The sequence below is a fragment of the Tamandua tetradactyla genome, chromosome 23 (assembly GCF_023851605.1).
Source record: "Tamandua tetradactyla isolate mTamTet1 chromosome 23, mTamTet1.pri, whole genome shotgun sequence".
Taxonomy (NCBI): Eukaryota; Metazoa; Chordata; class Mammalia; order Pilosa; family Myrmecophagidae; genus Tamandua; species Tamandua tetradactyla.
The window spans coordinates 34,214,376-34,238,826 of NC_135349.1; the positions used below are offsets into that span (position 1 = coordinate 34,214,376).

Consider the following 24,451-nt stretch of genomic DNA (forward strand, 5'->3'; position numbering starts at 1 on the left):
TACTGACACCAAGTCTGCTCTCACCTCAGACTTTGTTGATGTCTTGCCCTGTATTCCCTTTCTCCACATCTTTCCCCAGGAGAGTCCTCATCATTTGGGCTTCAGATAAAGTTCTCAGGAAAGTCTCTGGGACCACCCCAAGGCTGGTGTTGCCATCACCACAGTCACCATCCACTTTATTTCTTTTCCATTCACTTTTTTTTTTTTTTTTTTTTTTTTTTTTTTTTTAAAGACAGAGAGAAGGAAGGAAGGATAGAAGGAAGGAAGAGAGGAAGAAAGGGAAACGTCTTTTAAACATTTTCTTGTTTTTATTGTATTTTGTTTCTCCGTTTTCGTTACATGGGCTGGGGCCGGGAATCGAACCGAGGTCCTCCGGCATAGCAGGCAAGCACCTTGCCCGCTGAGCCACCGCGGCCCGCCCTCCATTCACTTTTGTTGTCCCTTCCCAATCTGTCATTCACCCCATAGCCGTAGGCACGACCAATAGAAGGCGCTTGATTAATGTTGATGAATGCATTTCCTTACTGAACCATGGACCTTAGATGCACACTTGAACAACCTGCACAGTCTGACCAGCAATCCTCCTACCTGAACCCTTCTGCTTCCTACTTAGGAACTGCTGGTGCAGCCTGAATGCTCTCGCTGGCCGTGGAGAATGGCTATTGCCCTCCATCCTGGAAGAGTCAGCACATTGCAATGGTTAAAAATATGGACTGGGGATCCAGACAAGCATGCTTTGATCTTGGGCTCTGCCACCTCCAAACTGTGTGCCCCAGGCAAGGTAGTTAACCTCTATGAGCCTCATTTCCTCACCTGAGCATAGGAGGCATTCAGCAAACTGCAATCTTTGTTATTCTGCTGAAGTATGATCTCCAGACTCCTCCATCTGGAAGGGTTGTTTATACTACCACTTTCTTCCTCTGAGGTGAGAGCCCCGACCCAGGCTGGAACTCCCAGAGACTCCTGCAGAGAGACCAACAGATGAAAAGTCAAGACTCAGAGATTGCTCCCCTGGGGACCAGTAGTTACTGATTCAGGGACAGTTAATGAGCTGCTGTAGCTCCCATCACAGGTGGTATGTATGGCAGTCTTCCAGGCCCAGTGGCTGCTGCCTGCACCTGCCCACTCCACATCTGACTTCTTTGGTGTCCTAAAAAGCAAACCAAGCTGAAATCCCTTATACCAAGGCTCTTAAACACCTGCACAATGTCTGCTGAGACTCTAATCTTGTCGCTTCCTCCCAAACCTTTCCACCTGTGGGAGAGGGTCAGAGGACTCAGCAATAGCAACTGCTGAAAGAGTCTGTCTTCAGGGCCAAGGGCTGGGCCCTGTTTGGGGGAAGAATGAGGCTGCTCTAGAGGGCATTTGGTTTGTGCATTTCTGTGGTGTCCCCTCTCATTCTGAGCATTCTTCATTGGTGCTTCCCTGACATGGCCCCATATGTTATAGTCACAATTATATAGTGATATAATAAATGCCTCATTGACAAGACATAGTGCCTTAGAGCAGAGGCTCTGAGAATCAGGTTAATCTGGGCTTTAATCCTGGCTCCACTATTTATTAACTATGTAAATGTGGCTGAAAATAATGTTAGCTTTTATATTATATAAAGCCTGCCTACTGGAGGGCTGGCATTGTTCATAAATGCTCAAGCTGACAATAATAATAACTAATATTTATTGAGATTCTTGATTAATTCATTTAATTTCAAGGACGCAGGCATATTTATGGGTAACTTTTGTGGGAAACCAGGCTGTGCCACAGCTGAGATTGGACACAGAACCTAGGACTCCCCCCGCCAGGCATCTATTAGCATGGGTGGGTTGCATGAGAACAAGGAAATTGTGACAAGGACATTTCTAGGATGCATTCCAGGCTCAAAAAGTAGAGGAAGGCATGACCCCATTGAGCCCATGGATCAGGTGCGAGTGTAAGGGACAGAAGCACACTCTTCTCACTTCAGTGACTCTGGGTCAGGTGTGACTATAGCAGATGCTTTGAGTGCCACCTGCCCCATCCTCTTGGCCTTTGTCTAATTTCAGCAGCTGACACTGTAGGCAGTTCCCATGTACAGTAGCAATACCCCACCTCAAATGTCAACCTTCTCTTTCTGCTCTTTTGCCTCTGTGGAAGCTGGCTCAGCCCTCAGGCAGTCAGGGGAGTTAATGCCTCCAAGGAAAGCCCTCAACCAAAGGGATCTAGGATTTGGTGCCTGAGTGTCTCAGCAACTGTCCTTCAGAGGGACAATTCCCTCTCATAGTGAAATTAGTCCTCAGTGTTAATCAGGTCATGTGCTGTTTGAAACTGTTAATATACCCCAGAAAAGCCATGTTCTTTTAATCCAATCTTGTGTTTGCAGGCTTGTTGTGGATGGAACTTTTTTGATTAGGTTGTTTCCATGGAGATATGACCACCCAATCATGTTGTGACCTTTTGATTACGTTGTTACTGGAGTCCTTAAAAGAACTCACAGAGAGAGAGCTCAGAGTTGTAACAGGGAGCAGATGCCTAGACATAGACATTTGAGGATGCAGAAGGAAAAATGCCCCCAGCCAGAAGGACCACAGGAGCTGAGAGCCATTTTGAAATGAATCCAGGAGAGCCAGCCAACCTCACCATATGCCTTTCCATGTGACAAAGGGGCCTGGATGCTGCCTTTCCTCTGAGAAGGGATCCTCTTGTTGGTGCCTTAATTTGGACATTTCTGTGGCCTCAGAATTGTAACTTGTACCTTAATAAACCCCCTTTATAAAAGCCAATCCATTTATGATATATTGCATTCCAGCAGCTTTAGCAAACCAAAACAACAACTTGTTTGTTTTTCCCTCTTCCACTCTTACTCTTCCTTCTTCCTCATTCTTATTTCTTGGGATCACCTCTTGAATAAACTACTGGCACCCAAATCCTTGCCTCTGGCTGTGTTTGGGGGCTCCCAAACTAAGACAATCACATAATCCTGGGAAGCCAGAAGGTCCAGCCCCCTGATCTGGGAAGTGCTTTTTCTGATGTCTCCATGGCAGACATGGCTATTGCCCAGTAGAACTTTTCACTCAAGTGAAACATGTGAAACATCCTCTAGAGACTCCCAGAAAAACTTGGTTTGGTACTATGGCTATGACTCCTTCTTGCTCCCCAGTAGCTACTCTTCCCTTCTTTTAGTAATGAAACCCCATAGGCTACACAGTGGAGACTACATTTCCCAGCCTCTCTTACAGCTTGCCAATAGAATGTGGGATGTGATGTGTCCCTTCCTTAAAAGAAATCACTTACCCTCTACTTCCACTTTCCCCCCTTCTTCAATGGTTAGAAGGTGGACCCTGTGGTGGTACACTAGCTTTTTTTTTAAAGAAGCTCCAATTCTTTATTATTAAATTTAACAGACATTAAATTCTCTATCAATTACAAAAAAAAAGTTTCTAAACAGTCTCAGTTACTGTACTTATCTCCTCACAAGCCATAGAATGGTACCAGTCTGGAAACAATCCTATGAGTAATACTGTGCCTAGTTAGACTAAATGAAGAGAAGCTAATTTAATTGAAGTAGTATTAAAATACCTAGAAATATGGTAAGGAAAGAAGTAAGTAAGAAAGCATGTAATGGATGTTGTAGTTTATAATGGGAAATTATTCTGTTCAAAAGTAGAGGTATGAGTGATGTCATCAACATGGCAATGTAAGACATGGCCTGAAAAAGATCCCCCAGAGATTTAGCAACTAAAAAGACAAATCACATTTGCTTAGCCCTCTGGAGTATAGCAGAGACTAGAGAAGGACTGAAATGCCGAATCAAAGAAAAAGAAAAATATCAGGTAAGAAATTTCCCTCCCAGATTGCTGGTCCATTCCCTTCCGTCTCTCTTGGTCTTGTGCAGCTCAGTCATTGCTCACATGAAGAAGAGCTGAGAAAATCTGAACAGTTTAATAAGGCTTTTCTAAAGATCTAGAATAAGCTGGAACCATCAAGAAGAGACTTAACGCAAAGCCAATCAACAATAAAACCCTAGACAGGAGGGAAAAATGGAACTTCAGTGTTAACATTTCAAGAAAATCAGGAAATAATTACAAGACATACTAAGAAACAGGAAAATATGGGTCAGTCAAGGAAACTAATTAAAACTTCAGAGGAAACTCAGAAGTTATAACTTATCAGAGATGTTGAAACAAATCTCCCAAGTCAGGTCACATAGATGAAGGAAAATATGGAAAAAGAGCTAGTGGATATTAAGAAGACAACAGATGAGCATAAAAAATAATTTGCAAGTATAAAAAGAAACATAGGGGTTCCAAGATGGCGGCTTAGTAAGGTACGTGCGTCTTAGTTCCTCCGACTCCAAATCAACTAATAGGTGAACAGAAACAGTGCAGAACAGCTCCCGGGGCTACGGCAGGGAATGGACACACAGCATAACCCAGTCTGGACTGGCTAGTCTGACTGCGAGACTCGGCTGCGGTGAGATCCCCGAGCGGCGCGCGATTTCCCGAGCAGCGGCAGCTGCGGCGGTCGGAGCTACTCCCTCCCTCCTTCCCGGGCCGGCTGAGAGTCTCGGAGAGGCAAGTTTCCCAAGCCGAGGCGGCCGGCGCCCCTCTTTTGCGGGCGGCTTCGAGTCTCGGCTTCGAGTCCGCGGCTACGAGTCTCGGATCAGAGGGCTATCCAAAGTCTGGACTGGCTAGTCTGACTGCGAGACTCAGCTGCGGTGAGACCCCCGAGCGGCGCGTGATTTCCCGAGCAGCGGCAGCTGCGGCGGTCGGAGCTACTCCCTCCCTCCTTCCCAGGCCGGCTGAGAGTCTTGGAGAGGCAAGTTTCCCAAGTCGAGGCGGCCGGCGCCCCTCTTTTGCGGGCGGCTTCGACTCTCGGCTTCGAGTCCGCGGCTACGAGTCTCGGATCAGAGGGCTATCCAAAGTCTGGACTGGCTAGTCTGACTGAGAGACTCGGATGCGGTGAGATCCCCGAGCGGCGTGCGATTTCCCGATTGGCGGCAGCTGCGGCGGTCGGAGCTACTCCCTCCCTCCTTCCCGGGCTGGCTGAGAGTCTCGGAGAGGCAAGTTTCCCAAGCCGAGGCGGCCGGCGCCCCTCTTTTGCGGGCGGCTTCGAGTCTCGGCTTCGAGTCCGCGGCTACAAGTCTCGGATCAGAGGGCTATCCAAGCCGCGGTGGCCCCCCCCCGTGGGAGGCTTCCTGGTCCGGTGGGGAATTCCCCAGGTCCGCTGCAGCTGGCGACCAGCCACAGGGTCCCTGCAAGCCGCGGCAGCTGACGACCCCACCACACGCAGCCCCTGAACCAACGGAGAGAATTGGATCGGAAATCCCCAGGCTGCGGAGATCGGTGACCAGGGGGGACCCATTCCAAACACTTGAGACAAACGTGTGCCACGTGCGCCACCTACTGGGCAAGATAAGAAAAACAGATCCCAGAGATTTCACAGAAAAATCTTACAACCTTGCTGGGTCCGACACCCAGAGAAATCTGAATAAATGCCCAGACGCCGGCAGCAGAAGATAACTGTCCACGCTCAAAAGATTGAGAATATGGCCCAGTCAAAGGAACAAACCAATAGCTCAAATGAGATACAAGAGCTGAGACAACTAATGCTTAACATACGAACAGAAATGGAAAACCTCTTCAAAAATGAAATCAATAAATTGAGGGAGGACATGAAGAGGACATGGGCTGAACATAAAGAAGAAATAGAAAAACTGAAAAAACAAATCACAGAACTTATGGAAGTGAAGGATAAAGTAGCAAACATAGAAAAAATAATGGATACCTACAATGATAGATTTAAAGAGACAGAAGATAGAATTAGTGATTTGGAGGATGAAACATCTGAATTCCAAAAACAAACAGAAACTATTGGGAAAAGAATGGAAAAATTTGAACAGGGTATCAGGGAACTCAAGGACAATATGAACCGCACAAATATATGTGTTGTGGGTGTCCCAGAAGGAGAAGAGAAGGGAAAAGGAGGAGAAAAACTAATGGAAGAAATTATCACTGAAAATTTCCCAACTCTTATGAAAGACCTAAAATTACAGATCCAAGAAGCGCAGCACACCCCAAAGAGATTAGACCCAAATAGGCGTTCTCCAAGACACTTACTAGTTAGAATGTCAGAGGTCAAAGAGAAAGAGAGGATCTTGAAAGCAGCAAGAGAAAAACAATCCATCACATACAAGGGAAACCCAATAAGACTATGTGTAGATTTCTCAGCAGAAACCATGGAGGCTAGAAGACAGTGGGATGATATATTTAAATTACTAAAAGAGAAAAACTGCCAACCAAATCTCCTATATCCAGCAAAATTATCCTTCAAAAATGAGGGAGAAATTAAAACATTCTCAGACAAAAAGTCACTGAGAGAATTTGTGACCAAGAGACCAGCTCTGCAAGAAATACTAAAGGGAGCACTAGAGTCAGATACAAAAAGACAGAAGAGAAAGGTATGGAGAAGAGTGTAGAAAGAAGGAAAATCAGATATGATATATATATAATACAAAAGGCAAAATATTAGAGGAAAATATTATCCAAACAGTAAAACACTAAATGTCAATGGACTGAATTCCCCAATCAAAAGACATAGATTGGCAGAATGGATTAAAAAACAGGATCCTTCTATATGCTGTCTACAGGAAACACATCTTAGACCCAAAGATAAACATAGGTTGAAAGTGAAAGGTTGGGAAAAGATATTTCATACAAATAACAAACAGAAAAGAGCAGGAGTGGCTACACTAATATCCAACAAATTAGACTTCAAATGTAAAGCAGTTAAAAGAGACAAAGAAGGACACTATATACTAATAAAAGGAACAATTAAACAAGAAGACATAACAATCATAAATATTTACGCACCGAACCAGAATGCCCCAAAATACGTGAGGAATACACTGCAAACACTGAAAAGGGAAATAGACTCATATACCATAATAGTTGGAGACTTCAATTCACCACTCTCATCAATGGACAGAACATCTAGACAGAGGATCAATAAAGAAATAGAGAATCTGAATATTACTATAAATGAGCTAGACTTAACAGACATTTATAGGACATTACATCCCACAACAGCAGGATACACCTTTTTCTCAAGTGCTCATGGATCATTCTCAAAGATAGACCATATGCTGGGTCACAAAGCAAGTCTTAACAAATTTAAAAATATTGAAATCATACACAACACTTTCTCGGATCATAAAGGAATGAAGTTGGAAATCAATAATAGGCGGAGTGCCAGAAAATTCACAAATACGTGGAGGCTCAACAACACACTCCTAAACAACGACTGGGTCAAAGAAGAAATTGCTAGAGAAATTAGCAAATACCTCGAGGCGAATGAAAATGAAAACACAACATATCAAAACTTATGGGATGCAGCAAAGGCAGTGCTAAGAGGGAAATTTATTGCTCTAAATGCCTATATCAGAAAAGAAGAAAAGGCAAAAATTCAGGAATTAACTATCCATTTGGAAGAATGGGAGAAAGAACAGCAAGCTAATCCCAAAGCAAGCAAAAGGAAATAAATAACAAAGATTAGAGCAGAAATAAATGAAATTGAAAACATGAAAACAATAGAGAAAATCAATAAGACCAGAAGTTGGTTCTATGAGAAAATCAATAAGATTGATGGGCCCTTAGCAAGATTGAGAAAAAGAAGAAGAGAGAGGATGCAAATAAATAAGATCAGAAATGGAAGAGGAGACATAACTACTGACCTCACAGAAATAAAGGAGGTAATAATAGGATACTATGAACAACTTTATGCTAATAAATACAGCAATTTAGATGAAATGGACAGGTTCCTGGAAAGACATGAACAACCAACTTTGACTCAAGAAGACATAGATGACCTCAACAAACCAATCACAAGTAAAGAAATTGAATCAGTCATTCAAAAGCTTCCTAAAAAGAAAAGTCCAGGACATGACGGCTTCACATGTGAATTCTATCAAACATTCCAGAAAGAATTAGTACCAACTCTCCTCAAACTCTTCAAAAAAATTGAAGCGGAGGGAAAACTACCTAATTCATTCTATGAAGCCAACATTACCCTCATACCAAAATCAGGCAAAGATATTACAAGAAAAGAAAACTACAGGCCGATCTCTCTAATGAATATAGATGCAAAAATCCTCAATAAAATTCTAGCAAATCGTATCCAACAACACATTAAAAGAATTATTCATCATGACCAAGTAGGATTCAGCCAGGTATGCAAGGATGGTTCAACATAAGAAAATCAATTAATGTAATACACCATATCAACAAATCAAAGCAGAAAAATCACATGATCATCTCAATTGATGCAGAGAAGGCATTTGACAAGATTCAACATCCTTTCCTGTTGAAAACACTTCAAAAGATAGGAATAGAAGGGAACTTCCTTAAAATGATAAAGGGAATATATGAAAAACCCACAGCTAATATCATCCTCAATGGGGAAAAATTGAAAACTTTCCCCCTAAGATCAGGAACAAGACAAGGATGTCCACTATCACCACTATTATTCAACATTGTGTTGGAGGTTCTAGCCAGAGCAATTAGACAAGAAAAAGAAATACAAGGCATCAAAATTGGAAAGGAAGAAGTAAAACTATCACTGTTTGCAGACGATATGATACTATACGTCGAAAACCCGGAAAAATCCACAACAAAACTACTAGAGCTAATAAATGAGTACAGCAAAGTAGCAGGTTACAAGATCAACATTCAAAAATCTGTAGCATTTCTATACACTAGTAATGAACAAGCTGAGGGGGAAATCAAGAAACGAATCCCATTTACAATTGCAACTAAAAGAATAAAATACCTAGGAATAAATTTAACTAAAGAGACAAAAAAACTATATAAAGAAAACTAAAAAAAACTGCTAAAAGAAATCACAGAAGATCTAAATAGATGGGAGGGCATACCGTGTTCATGGACTGGAAGACTAAATATAGTTAAGACGTCAATCCTACCTAAATTGATTTACAGATTCAATGCAATACCAATCAAAATCCCAACAACTTATTTTTCAGAAATAGAAAAACCAATAAGCAAATTTATCTGGAAGGGCAGGGTGCCCCGAATTGCTAAAAACATCTTGAGGAAAAAAAACGAAGCTGGAGGTCTTGCACTGCCTGACTTTAAGGCATATTATGAAGCCACAGTGGTCGAAACAGCATGGTATTGGCATAAAGATAGATATATCGACCAATGGAATCGAATAGAGTGCTCAGATATAGACCCTCTCATCTATGGACATTTGATCTTTGATAAGGCAGTCCAGCCAACTCACCTGGGACAGAACAGTCTCTTCAATAAATGGTGCCTAGAGAACTGGATATCCATATGCAAAAGAATGAAAGAGGGCCCATATTTCACACCCTATATAAAAATTAACTCAAAATGGATCAAAGACCTAAACACTAGATCTAAGACCATAAAACTGTTAGAAGAAAATGTAGGGAAATATCTTATAAATCTTATACTAGGAGGTGGTTTCCTAGACCTTACACCCAAAGCAAGAGCACTGAAGAAGGAAATAAATAAATGGGAACTCCTCAAAATTAAACACTTTTGTGCATCAAAGAACTTCATCAAGAAAGTAGAAAGACAGCCTACACAATGGGAATCAATATTTGGAAACGACATATCAGATAAAGGTCTAGTATCCAGAATTTATAATGAGATTGTTCAACTCAACAACAAAAAGACAGCCAACCCAATTACAAAATGGGAAAAAGACTTGAATAGACACCTCTCAGAGGAGGAAATACAAATGGCCAAAAGGCACATGAAGAGATGCTCAATGTCCCTGGCCATTAGAGAAATGCAAATCAAAACCACAATGAGATATCATCTCACACCCACCAGAATGGCCATTATCAACAAAACAGAAAATGACAAGTGCTGGAGAGGATGCGGAGAAAGAGGCACACTTATCCACTGTTGGTGGGAATGTCAAAGGGTGCAACCACTGTGGAAGGCAGTTTGGCGGTTCTTCAAAAAGCTGAATATAGAATTGCCATACGACCCAGCAATACCATTGCTGGGAATCTACTCAAAGGAATTAAGGGCAAAAACTCAAACGGACATTTGCACACCAATGTTTATAGCAGCGTTATTTACAATTGCAAAGAGATGGAAACAGCCAAAATGTCCTTCAACAGACGAGTGGCTAAACAAACTGTGGTATATACATACGATGGAATATTATGCAGCTTTAAGGCAGGATAAACTTATGAAGCATGTAATAACATGGATGGACCTAGAGAACATTATGCTGAGTGAGTCTAGCCAAAAACTAAAAGACAAATACTGTATGGTCCCAATGATGTGAATCGACACTCGAGAATAAACTTGGAATATGTCATTGGTAACAGAGTTCAGCAGGAGTTAGAAACAGGGTAAGATAATGGGTAATTGGAGCTGATGGGATACAGACTGTGCAATAGGACTAGATACAAAAACTCAAAAATGATCAGCACAATAATACCTAATTGTAAAGTAATCATGTTAAAACACTGAATGAAGCTGCATCTGAGCTATAGGTTTTTGTTTTGTTTTGTTTTGTTTTGTTTTGTTCTTACTATTATTACTTTTATTTTTTTTCTCTACATTAACATTCTATATCTTTTTCGGTCATATTGCTAGTTCTTCTAAACCGATGCAAATGTACTAAGAAACGATGATCATGCATCTATGTGATGATGTTAAGAATTACTGATTGCATATGTAGAATGGTATGATTTCTAAAAAAAAAGAAAAAAAATGGTCAGCACAATGCTACCTAGTTGTAATGTAATTATGTTAAAACACTGAATGAAGCTGCATCTGAGCTATAGTTTTTTTCTTATATATTTTTGTACTTTTTTTTATTTTTATTTTCTCTCTATATTATCATTTTATTTCTTTTTCTGTTGTCTTACTATTTCTTTCTCTAAATCGATGCATATGTACTAAGAAATGATGACCATACACCTATGTGATGATATTAAGAATTACTGATTGCATATGTAGAATGGAATGATTTCTAAATGTTGTGTTAGTTAATTTTTTTTATTAATAAAAAAAAAAGAAAGTAACAAGAAAAAAAAAAAAAGAAACATACACATACTGATCAGGGAGGGGCCGAGATGGCGGCTTAGCAATGTGCGCGTTTTAGTTCGTCCTCCAGAACAACTACTAAATAACCAGAAACAGTACAGAACAGCTCCTGGAGCCACGTCAGTGACCGGACACACAGCGTACCCTAGTCGGGACCAGCTGGACCAGCTGCAAGCCCCACCAAAACCATAAGTTCCCCAAGCCATGGCGCCCGGTGCCCCTCCCCCACAGACGGCTTCCCAGAGGGAAAGGAAAGAGACTCTAAACCTGGTCAAGACAGAGGTCGCTCATTGGGCTCACGGAAAAAGAGGAAAGGGAAGGAAATGGAGGCTTTAGTGGCTGTGTCTCTATGAAGACTTGGCAGCCTCTGGAATCAGCAGCGGGACTTCTCAGGCTGCAACTGCCCCAGGCATAGGCAGAAACAGGCTGTTTTCAGTGCTGTCTCCCAACTGTGTCTTCCCCAGGAGAGGGGTGAAGCCCAACTCAGGTGGAATCCCTCCCTCAAGGAATTCAGACCCCAGGGCTTGGCAATTTGAAGCCATTAAAACCAGCCTACAACCTCTCCTCTGTCTCCACCACACCCCCAACAGGGAGAGACTTCTGAAGTTAAAAGTGCCTCAACATCTTTTGCTGGTGCGACCTGCAGGCAGACACGCCACATGTTGGGCAGGATAAGAAAAACAGAGCCCAGAGACTTCACAGGAAAGTCTTTTAACCTGCTGGGTCTCGCCCTTAGGGAAAACTGAAGCAGGTGACTCCTTGCCCCTGATAGGAGGCCAGTTTAGTCCAGGAAAACCTGGCTGGAGTCTATAATACCTACGTAGACCCTCCTAAGGGTGGGGAGGGAAAAAGCACCATACAAGCAGGGCAAGAAACAAGAACTGAAAAATTATCCTCTGTTAAACAAAACCTAAGCTAGAGGTCCAGAAAAAGCTGAACTGAAGGTCAAAGAACAGATAGACAACAAATTCATCTAGCAAGAAAACCCTAGGTAATAGAAGTGAAAGCAATCACCAGAATAAACTAATTAAGGTAATTAAATGTCTAGACGCAAGCAAAAAATAACAAATCACACCAGGAAAATTGAAGATATGGCCTAGTCAAAGGAACAAACCAATAGTTCAAATGAGATAGAAGAGCTGAAACAACTAATTCAGAATATACAAACAGACATGGAAAACCTCATCAAAAACCAAATCAATGAATTGAAGGAGGATATGAAGAAGGCAAGGAATGAACAAAAAGAAGAAATGGAAAGTCTGAAAAAACAAATCATGGAACTTATGGGGATGAAAGATACAGTAGAAGAGATGAAAAAAACAATGGAAACCTACAATAGCAGATTTCAAGAGACAGAGGTTAGGATTAGTGAACTGGAGGATGGAACATCTGAAATCCAACAAGATACAGAAGCTATAGGGAAAAAAATAGAAAAATACAAGCAGGGACTCAGGAAACTGAATGATAATATGAAGCACACAAATATACATGTTGTGGGGGTCCTGGAAGGAGAAGAGAAGGGAAAAGGAGGAGAAAACCTAATGGAAGATATTATCACTGAAAATTTCCCAACTCTTATGAAAGACCTAAAATTACAGATCCAAGAAGTGCGGCGTACCCCAAAGAGAATAGATCCAAATAGATGTTCTCCAAGACACTTACTAGTCAGAATGTTAGAGGTCAAAGAGAAAGAGAGGATCTTGAAAGCAGCAAGAGAAAAGCAATCCATCACATACAAGGGAAACCCAATAAGACTATGTGTAGATTTCTCAGCAGAAACCATGGAGGCGAGAAGACAGTGGGATGATATATTTAAATTACTAAAAGAGAAAAACTGTCAACCAAGAATTCTATACCCAGCAAAATTGTCCTTCAAAAATGAGGGAGAAATTAAAACATTTTCAGACAAAAAAATCACTGAGAAAATTTGTGACCAAGAGACCAGATCTGCAAGAAATACTAAAGGGAGCACTAGAGACAGATACGAAAAGACAGAAGAGAGAGGTGTGGAGAAGAGTGTAGAAATAAGGAAAATTAGATATGACATACAAAATACAAAAGGCAAAATGGTAGAGGAAAGTACTATCCAAACAGTAATAACACTAAATGTTAATGGATTGAACTCCCCAATCAAAAGACATAGACTGGCAGAATGGATTAAAAAACAGGATCCTTCTATACACTGTCTACAGGAAACATATCTCAGACCCAAAGATAAGCATAGGTTGAAAGTGAAAGATTGGGAAAAAATATTTCATGGAAATAACAACCAGAAAAGAGCTGGAGTAGCTATACTAATATCCAACAAATTAGACTTCAAATGTAAAACAGTTAAAAGAGACAAAGAAGGACTATGTACTAATAAAAGGAACAATTCAACATGAAGATAAATCAATCATAAATATTTATGCACTGAACCAGAATGCCCCAAAATACTGAGGTAAACACTGCAAACACTGAAAAGGGAAATAGACACATCTACCATAATAGTTGGAGACTTCAATTCCCCACTCTCATCAATGGACAGAACATCTAGACAGAGGATCAATAAAGAAACAGAGAATTTGAATATTACAATAAATGAGCTAAACTTAACAGACATTTATAGGACATCACACCCCACAACAGCAGGATACACCTTTTTCTCAAGTGCTCATGGATCATTCTCAAAGATAGACCATATGCTGGGTCACAAAGCAAGTCTCAACAAATTTAAAAAGATTGAAATCATACACAACACTTTCTCAGATCATAAAGGAATGAAGTTGGAAATCAATAATAGGCAAAGCGCCAGAAAATTCACAAATGTGTGGAGGTTTAACAGCACACACTTAAACAACCAGTAGGTCAAGGAAGAAATTACAAGAGAAATCAGTAAATATCTCGAGGCAAATGAAAATGAAAACACAACATATCAAAACTTATGGGATGCAGCAAAGGCAGTGCTAAGAGGAAAATTTATTGCCCTAAATGCCTATATCAGAAAAGAAGAAAGGGCAAAAATACAGGAATTAACTGTCCACTTGGAAGAACTGGAGAAAGAACAGCAAACTAACCCCAAAGCAAGCAAAAGGAAAGAAATAACAAAGATTAGAGCAGAAATAAATGAAATTGAGAACATGAAAACAATAGAGAAAATCAATAAAACCAGAAGTTGGTTCTATGAGAAAATCAATAAGATTGATGGATCCTTAGCAAGATTGACAAAAAGAAGAAGACAGAGGATGCAAATAAATAAAATCAGAAATGGAAGAGGAGACATAACCACTGACCCCACAGAAATAAAGGAGGTAATAACAGGATGCTATGAACAACTTTATGCAAATAAATACAACAGTGTAGATGAAATGGACAACTTCCTAGAAAGGCATGAACAACCAACTTTGACTCAAGAAGAACTATGACCTCAACAAACCAATCACAAGTAAAGAAATTGAATCAGTCATTAAAAAGCTTCCCAAAAAGAAAAGTCCAGGACCAGACGGCTTTACATGTGAATTCTACCAAACATTCCAGAAAGAATTAGTACCAATCCTGCTCAAACTCTTCAAAAAAATTGAAGTGGCGGGAAAGCTACCTAATTCATTCTATGAAGCCAACATCACCCTCATACCAAAACCAGGCACAGATGTTACAAAAAAGGAAAACTACAGACCAATCTCCCTAATGAATATAGATGCAAAAATCCTCAACAAAATTCTAGCAAATCGAATCCAGCGACACATTAAAAGAATTATACATCATGACCAAGTAGGATTCATCCCAGGTATGCAAGGATGGTTCAACATAAGAAAATCAATTAATGTAATACACCATATCAACAAATCAAAGCAGAAAAATCACATGATCATCTTGACTGATGCAGAGAAGGCATTTGACAAAATTCAACATCCTTTCCTGTTGAAAACACTTCAAAGGATAGGAATACAAGGGAATTTCCTTAAAATGATAAAGGGAATATATGAAAAACCCACAGCTAATATCGTCCTCAATGGGGAAAAACTGAAAACTTTCCCCCTAAGATCAGGAACAAGACAAGGATGTCCACTATCACCACTGTTATGCAACATCGTGTTGGAAGTTCTAGCCAGAGCAATTAGACAAGAAAAAGAAATACAAGGCATCAAAATTGGAAAGGAAGAAGTAAAACTATCACTGTTTGCAGATGAAATGATACTATATGTCGAAAACCCTGAAAAATCCACAACAAAACTACTAGAGCTAATAAACGAGTACAGCAAAGTGGCAGGTTACAAGATCAACATTCAAAAATCTGTAGCATTTCTATACACTAGCAATGAACAAGCTGAGGGGGAAATCAAGAAATGACTTCCATTTACAATTGCAAGTAAAAGAATAAAATACTTAGGAGTAAATTTGACTAAAGAGACAAAAGACCTATACAAAGAAAACTACAAGAAACTGTTAAAAGAAATCACAGAAGACCTAAGTAGGTGGAAGGGCATACCGTGTTCATGGACTGGAAGACTAAATATAGTTAAGATGTCAAGTCTACCTAAATTGATTTATAGATTCAACGCAATACCAATCAAAATCCCAACAACTTACTTTTCAGAAATAGAAAAACCAATAAGCAAATTTATCAGGAAGGGCAGGGTGCCCTGAATTACTAAAAGTATCTTGAGGAAAAAAAATGAAGCTGGAGGTCTCATGCTTCCTGACTTTAAGGCATATTATGAAGCCACAGTGGTCAAAACAGCATGGTATTGGCATAAAGATAGATATATTGACAAATAGAATTGAATAGAGTGTTCAGATGTAGACCCTTTCATCTATGGACATTGGATCTTTGATAAGGCAGTCAAGCCAACTCACCTGGGACAGAACAGTCTCTTCAATAAATGGTGCCTAGAGAACTGGATATCCATATGCAAACAAATGAAAGAGGACCCGTATCTCAAACCCTACACAAAAGTTAACTCAAAATGGATCAAAGATCTAAACATTAGGCCTAAGACCATAAAACAGTTAGAGGAAAATGTAGGGAAATATCTTATAAATCTTATAATTGGAGGTAGTTTTATAGACCTTACACCTGAAGCAAGAGCACTGAAGAAATAAATAAATAAATGGGAACTCCTCAAAATTAAACACTTTCGTGCATCAAAGAACTTCATCAAGAAAGTAAAAAGATAGCCTACACAATGGGAGACAATATTTGGAAATGACATATCAGATAAAGGTCTAGTATCCAGAATTTATAAAGAGATTGTTCAACTCAACAACAAAAAGACAGCCAATCCAATTATAAAATGGGAAAAAGACATAACAGACACTTCTCAGAAGAGGAAATACAAATGGCCAAAAAGCACATGAAGAGATGCTCAATGTCCCTGGCCATTAGAGAAATGCAAATCAAAACCACAATGAGATATCATCTCACACCCACCAGAATGGCCATTATCAACAAAACAGAAAATGACAAGTGCTGGAGAGGATGTGGAGAAAGAGGCACACTTATTCACTGTTGGTGGGAATGTCAAATGGTGCAGCCACTGTGGAAGGCAGTTTGGCGGTTCCTCAAAAAGCTGAATATAGAATTTCCATGTGACCCGGCAATACCATTGCTAGGTATCTACTTAGAGGACATAAGGGTAAAGACACAAACGGACATTTGCACATCAATGTTTATAGCAGCATTATTTACAATTGCAAGGAGATGGAAACAGCCAAAATGTCCATCAACAGACGAGTGGCTAAACAAACTGTGGTATATACATACGATGGAATATTATGCAGCTTTAAGACAGAATAAACTTATGAAGTATGTAACAACATGGATGGACCTCGAGAACATTATGCTGAGTGAGATTAACCAAAAACTAAAGGACAAATACTGTGTGGTCTCATTGATATGAACTGACATTAGGGAATAAACTTGGAATATTTTGTTTGTAACAGAGACCATCAGGAGATAGAAATAGGGTAAGATATTGGGTAATTGGAGCTGAAAGAATACAGACTGTGCAACAGGACTGGATGCAAAAACTCAGAAATGGACAGCACAATACTACCTAACTGTAATATAATTATGTTAAAACACTGAATGAAGCTGCATGGGAGAGTGATAGAGGGAGGAGGGCTGAGGACATATTGAAATCAGAAAGAAAGATAGATATTAAAGATTGAGATGGTATAATCTAGGAATGCCTAGAGTGTATAATAATAGTGAAATGTACAAGGTACAATTTAAAAAATGTTTTTGCATGAGCAAGAACAAAGGAATGTCATTATTGCAGGGTACTGAAAATAGATGGTAATTAATATTTTAAGATGTCACCTTCTATGTGAGACTAAAGCAAAAAAATGATTATTTGATAGAAAATTAATATTTTAACTAGTGCATTTCCTAATATAACTTATGTATATAGTTTGATTGAACACCATAAGTACTTGGAATCTCAGGTAGGACATGAGATTTTGTTGGTTTGTCCAGAGTGATGCCCCGATGAATCCCAGAGTGATTCGATCAGTGAGTGGAAAAGTATCTGCAAAGCCCCCTTCAGGGAGTGGTGAGAACAGGGAGAAATTCAACTTCCCCAAGTTGAATTCTTGATATTCTCACAAACAGTGTGGACAATCAAAGCTATAGGCAGAGCTCCCAGTCTTGGGGTTTGTTCATATGAAACTTAACCCCACAAAGGATAGGTCAAGCCTACTTAAAATTAGGGCTAAGAGTCACCCCCAAGAGAGCCTCTTTTGTTTCTCATATGTGGCCCCTCTCTCCAGCCAACACAATGAGCAGTCTCACCACCCTACCCCTCTCTACGTGGGACATGACTCCCAGGGGTGTGGACCTTCCTGGCAATGTGGGACAGAGATCTTGGAATGAGCGGAGACTCAGCATCAAGGGATTGAGAAAAACCCTAGAATGAGTTGAGATTTAGCATCAAGGGATTGAGAAAAACCCTAGAATGAGCTGAGACTTAGCATCAAGGGATTGAGAAAACCTTCTCGACCAAAAGAAGGAAGAGGGAAATGAGACAAAGTGTCAATGGCTGAGAGATTCCAAACAGAGTCGAGAGGTTATCCTGGAGGTTATTCTTATGCATCAAGTAGATATCATCTTTTTATTCAAGATGTAATGGAGAGACTGGAGGGAACGGCCTGAAAATGTAGAGCTGTATTCCAGTAGCCATGTTTCTTGAGGATGATTGAATAATGATACAGCTTTAACAATGTTACTGTGTGATTGTGAAAACCTTGTGTCTGATGCTCCTTTTATCTACCTTGTCAACAGATGAGTGGAACATATGGAATAAGAATAAATAATAGGGGGAAGAAATGTTAAAGTAAATTTAGTTTGAAATGCTAGTGATCAATGAAGGCAAGGGGTAAGGGGTATGATAGGTGTAATCTTTTTTTTTGTTCTTTCCTGCGTTCGTTTCATTTCTTTTTCTATTGTCTTTTTGTTTCTTTTTCTGAATTAATGCAAATGTTCTAAGAAATGATGACTATGCAACTAGGCGATGATATTGTGAATTACTGATTATGTATGTTTTATTTTGTTTCTTATTTTTTTAATTAATAAATAAATTTTAAAAAAAAGAAACATGCAAAGGCAGGGCGAGATGACAGCATAGAGAGGTGTGGAATTTAGTTCTTTTTCTAGGGCAGCTAGTAAACAGCCAGGAACTCTCTGGAACAACTGTTTGGAGGACTTCTGTGATCGGACACACATTGTACACCAGTCTGGAATAGATGGAAGGGCTGAGATCATAGCACAGAAGCATAAGTAAAGTCTCCCAAACTGTGAAGGCTGGTGCCCCTGCCCCACTGTCCTGGCAGACTGTTCTGATGTCGCTTCCAAATGGGAAAAAGAAACGGTCTCTAGTAGGAGAAAAACAAAGAGAGTGCAAGCAAACTCCAGTTGCAGATGTAATTAACAAATTCAGACTACTGAATATAAGCTCAGAGCCCAGAGAAGAAGCAAGTACAAAAGGAACCCAACGATATCTCCCAGAAGAGAGGAGGTGAGCTGACAAAAAAATGGAAAGAGCAAAACAAGATGGCCAAGCTCAGAATACTGGAAAAGGACTGTGTCCCAAGAAAGGGTACATAAAGCTGGGTACCAACTACAGTTCTTGATTGGTGAACCAGGGGGTGGGGGGACCAGCTCTGAAAAGGATTTTTTTTCCTTTTAAAAAATGTTTTATTTCATTTTAACTTTTTAGCAGCCCATTAAAGAAAGTCCCAGGCATTTTCAATTGACAGCACTACCCCAGGCAAGGGCAGAGTTGAGGAATGTCTGAGAGACAAAGTAACTATTTGGGTGAAGGAGATAATTCCCTAAAGGGCATATCTTCTCCAAGAAAAGTGGGGATGGGCGGGGTGGGATGGAGGAGGCAGGGCTCATCACAAGTGGTGGCTCTCATTCAGAGAATTCAGACATCAGGGGCTGGAAAACAGAAACAGCTTAATACCACCTTCTGTCTCGGTCTCTGTCTAAAACAGGCCCCCAGCAGGGACAGGTCTGCTGAGAATTAAAAGCACCATACAGCTTTACACTGGTGGGGGTATTGCAAGCTGACAAGCGCCAGCTGCTGGGCAGGATAGAAAAAGTACAAAATCAAGAGGCTTCGCAGCAAAGACCGGCAGCCTGCTGGGTCTCATCCTCAAGAAACGCTGATATTGATTACACGTTCCTCCTGATACCTGGGCCTGCCTTTTCTGGGAAAATCTGACTGGGGTCGATCACATCTGGGGAGACCCTCCTTAAAGAAAATTTCCATATAGGCTGTATAAGAACCAGAAAAATAACAGCTGAAAAATTCAGATCAATTAAACAGAAGCTGTGCTAGAGGTCTAAAATGAGTTGACTAGAACATCAAGGAACAGATAGAGAACAAAGCCAACCAACAAGAAAACCCCAAGCAACAGAGAGAAAATAACCTACAGAATAAACTAATCAAGGAAACCAGATGCTTAGACACCAGAAGAAAAAATCACAAGTCATAGTAGGAAGCATGAAGGTATGGCCCAGTCAAAGGAACAAACTAACACGTCAAATGAGATACATGGTGGAAACAACTACTCAAAGATGTTCAAACAAATCTTAGAAATCAAATAAACAAATTGAAGGAAAACATGGCAAAGGAGGTTGTTCTAGTTTGCAAGCTGCCAGAGTGTAATATACCCAAAACAGGATGGCTTTTAAAAAGGGGAATTTATTAAGTTTCAAGTTTATAGTTCAAAGGCCATGAAAATGTCCAAATTAAGGCACCAACAAGAGGTTATTTCACTCAAGAAAGGCTGATGAAGTTCAGGGTTTCTCTCTCATCTGGGAGGGCACAGGGCATTGTCTGCTAGCTTTCTCTCCTACCTTCTTGTTTTATGAAGCTCCCCTGGGGGTGCTTACCTTCTTCATCTCCAAAGATCTCTGGCTGCATGGACTCTATTGGTTCTGGTTGCTCTGTTGGTTCTGATGGCTCTAAAGCTTTTTCCAAAATGGTTCCCGCTTTAAGGACTCGAGTAAGCAACCCCACCTTGAACAGGTGGAGAGACATCTCCATAGAAACCATTAATCAAAAGTTACCACCCACAGTTGGATGGGTCATGTCTCCATGGAAACAATAAAAAATTCCCACCCAGCAATATTGAATGAGCATTAAAGGATGTGGCTTTTCTGGGGTACATAATAGCTTCAAACTGGCATAGGATGTTTCAGCTTGCTAAAGCTACCAGAATGCAATGTGCCAGAAATGGATTAACTTTTATACACGTGATTTGTCAAGGGACAAGTTACAGTTCTGAAGCCATGGAAATGTCCAAATTAAGGCAGCACCAAGAGGATATCTTCACTCAAGAAAGGTTGATTACGTCCAGAGCTTCTCCGTCACATGGCGACATCTGCTGCCCATCTCTTCCAGCTTCTAGTTTCAAACATCTATCACAGCTCCTGGGACATTTCCTTCTGCATCTCCAAATGTCTGTGTCTTGTTTTCATCTCTCTGCCCTCCTTTAAGGGCTCCAGTAAACTAATTAAGACCCATCTTGAATGGGTAGGGACACATCTCCAAGAAAATAATCTAATCAAAAGGTGGCACCCACAATTGGGTGTGTCGCATCTTCATGGAAACAACCTAATCAAAAGCTCCCACCCACAATAAGTCTACATCCAAGATTGGATTAAAAGAACATGGCTTTTCTGGACTGCATAGCAGAATATTTCACCCTATGGACCCCCAAAAGACATGTTCTTTCCAAATGCAAAACATTCATTCCATCACAATATAGCAAAAACCTTGTATCAGTAACAATACAAATACAATACCAACTCAGTAATACTACAAAATCCTATCAAATCAGCTACATGAATGGTTTGTCCTAAGGCAAAATTCCTCTCTGGCTGTGGACCTGTGAAATTTAGAACAACTAATCTGCTGCAAATATTCAAAGGAGAGACAATCATAGGATAAATATTCCCACTGCTGTAGGAAGAGTGGAAGGAAAATAGGGGTCACTGGACTCCAACAATCAGCAGGGCAACCGCAACCAGATTTTAAGTTCTAAGAATCATTTATCCTTGAGGCTTGAGAAAGCAGCAGTTCCACGCTTTCCAAGAGCTTTCACAGTGGTCCTGCACTCTCCAAACCCTGGACTGAGGGTTTCAACATATCCAAGCACTGGGGAGACCACCTTGTTCTTGGCCCCACCCTCTTTAAGCATCTAGGTGGCACCTGAAATCTGCCACTTTCAGGGTTCAAACTCAACCCATTCAGAACAGTGAGGTGATGGCAAGGCTCTCCCCCATCCCTGGGAAATGTGCTTCACCTTCTTTGAGGCCTGAAATGGCCCTACCTCTGCCTCCAGGGCAAACTTACCCTTTCCATGTGGGTGGATGGGTCCACTCTCCTGACTCCAGACCATAGCTTCCATGTTTCTGCCTTTGAAGTCATTTTTCCCTTCAATCTGCTCCTTTTCTGTGTCTTTTATATGGATGTGGTTCCTTTTATATGGATCTCACAACAAACTTACCAGTTTTCCATGCAACACAGGTTTCACAACCAATAGACAATAGGACTTTCCACAAATCCTATCTGGGTAACTCCAACTCCAATCCTGGCTTGTGCTTAAATGGTTGACTGTTTTCATGTTTGGTTAAATCTTCACATGGACACTATACTATAGAGTCTCGGAATTTTCCAAATTATCAGTTTCTGGTTTCTTTGTACCCAAGAGTTCAGTTCTAAGCATATCTCTTTCCTCTTGCATTTTACTATGAGCTTCACTCAAGAAAGGCTGATGATATCTGGAATACCTGTGTCATCTGGGAAGGCTCATGGCTGGCATCTGCTGGTCCCTTGCTCCTGGGCTCCGTTGCTTTCAGCCTCAATTCCTTTGGGAGTTCCTCATTTTGCTTCTCTGGGGCTGGCTTTCATTTCTTGGCTTCCCTTGGCTCTCTCAAGGTTCTGGCTTGCTTAACATCTCATGGGAAGGCACATGGCAAGGCTCTAAGCATCTCCAAACATCTGAATCTGTGTTCTTGCACTAGCTCTTAGCATGTGGATAAGAAAAAAAAAACCAAGGGACGGGGGAGATGGAGGGAAGCTGGGACCCTGAATGGATTGCGTAGCAGAGTTGTTCTCTGCTCAGGACCACTTATCCAACTCTGAGAGGCTGCATAGAAGACATCAACTTCTATCCTCCTGTTCTGATATATATATATTAGTCTCTGTTCCAGCAGCTTATCTAAATAATAAAATAAATAAATAATAAAACCAGTAAATATAGGCAGGGGACGGAGCCAGAAAATTATGAAAATAATGCTGATGCGACCTCATTTGTTCCCAGAGTCTGGTGAAGCCTGGGGACATTCAGGTTATTCAACTTCCTGTAGTGAGGGTAAGCAAAACCAAGAGTACTTGGGAGCTAGGGAAGCTCTGGGACACTGCCAGGACCCAGGCTTCTCTCTTGTTGCAGAAAGAGCTCAGGGGCTCCCTTCTTAGTCTATTTCCCCTTTCCTGTAATGCCGTCTGCTTCCATATTCTTTCTTCCAATTCCTTTCCTCCTGGGCTACACTGCACACTAGGGCTCAGGCTGTCTCGTGTGGAGGTGCCTTAAAAAGAAATATTCCATCAACTTTGGGAACCAGGCACCACAGTAAATGGGCAGCAGCTTTGGAGAAAACCTGCCCTTGCTTGTGTTTTTTCATATGGATTCTCTAGGAGCAGGCAACATTTCACCTATAGTCCTCCTATATCTCATTATCTATAAGTCTATTGTATTTTCTTTCCATTGTTGTGTAACAAATTACCACCCATGCAGCAGCTATAAAACAACACACATTTATTATCTCACATTTCTGTAGATCAGAAGTCTGGATGGACTTCGTGGGTTCTCTGCTTACAGCCTCACAAGGCTGAAATCAATGTGTGGGCCAGGCTGGGCTCTCATCTGGAGGCTTTGGGGAAGAAATTGCTTCCAAACTCATTCAGAATGTTGGCAGAATCAAATTCCTTGCTGGATCAGTTGTAGGACTGAGGCCCCAACTTCCTTGCTGGCTGTCAGCTGGGGACACCTCCTAGAAGTCGTCTGCTAGTCCTTATATGAGACCGCTTCTGTCTTCAAAGCACAGCATGTTGAATCTTTTTTGTGCTTTGAATTGCTGACTTCCCTTTATGTTGAGCAGGAGAAAACATATTAGACCTATCTTTGAGTACATCAAAGCTACTGGTTAGTGACCTTAATTATATCTGCAAACTCCCTTTGCCAGGTAATGCAGCATAATCACAGGCATGATAGCACATAAAATTCATGGTCTTGGGAGCAGGAAATCTTGGGGAGGGGCATCTTAGAATTTTGCCTAACACAACTACAATCCATTTTATCTTAGCATGTTTAGCTTTCATTTTACCTTGGTAAAGGGAAGGTGATCTCTTAATGCTGGATTTGGAGAAGGACGCTTACTAGGGGCAAGGTGTCCAAAGTTGCTTGAAGTGAATGAGATTAAGAGCCTAAGAAGAATTAATCTTGCATGGAAGGTCAGACATTTTATTTCCTCATGCAGCCATACTTACTGAGAACCCCTAGTGCTAGGTACTCAGGATCTGGCAGTAAGCAGAGCAGACAGTTCATGCCCTCATGCAGTTAATGGTCTGTTAAGGGTAGCAGATGTTAAGGGTGATGAGTGTTCCCCAAGGAGAAGTATGGGATTTAGTGGGAGGGGAAATGGAATGTCAGCCAAGGGTGAAGAAGACTGGGATTTATATAAGGTTGAGGTAAAGTTTTAACAGTTTCTTGAGTATTGAGAAAGGATACCATCTCCCAGGTGAAGTTAGAATTCAAATACGTATAAGCAGGTTTAAAGGGCATTGAGTCCTCTAAGAACCCTGTGTTCTCTTTGG

General features: G+C 40.8%; 1 long non-coding RNA gene across 2 annotated transcripts; it reads right to left on the reverse strand.

The window, feature by feature from the left end:
* Positions 1-541: 541 nt before the first annotated feature.
* On the reverse strand, positions 542-24,418 carry LOC143666618 (uncharacterized). 2 transcript variants are annotated; one of them, XR_013167695.1, is made up of 4 exons: positions 24,366-24,418; positions 23,962-24,185; positions 814-963; positions 542-674 (listed from the first exon to the last, which is right to left on the reverse strand). It is a non-coding gene; the product is annotated as an uncharacterized LOC143666618 (long non-coding RNA). The 2 variants fall into 2 exon arrangements; XR_013167696.1 differs by lacking the exons at positions 542-674; positions 814-963 and adding an exon at positions 23,397-23,721.
* Positions 24,419-24,451: the final 33 nt, after the last annotated feature.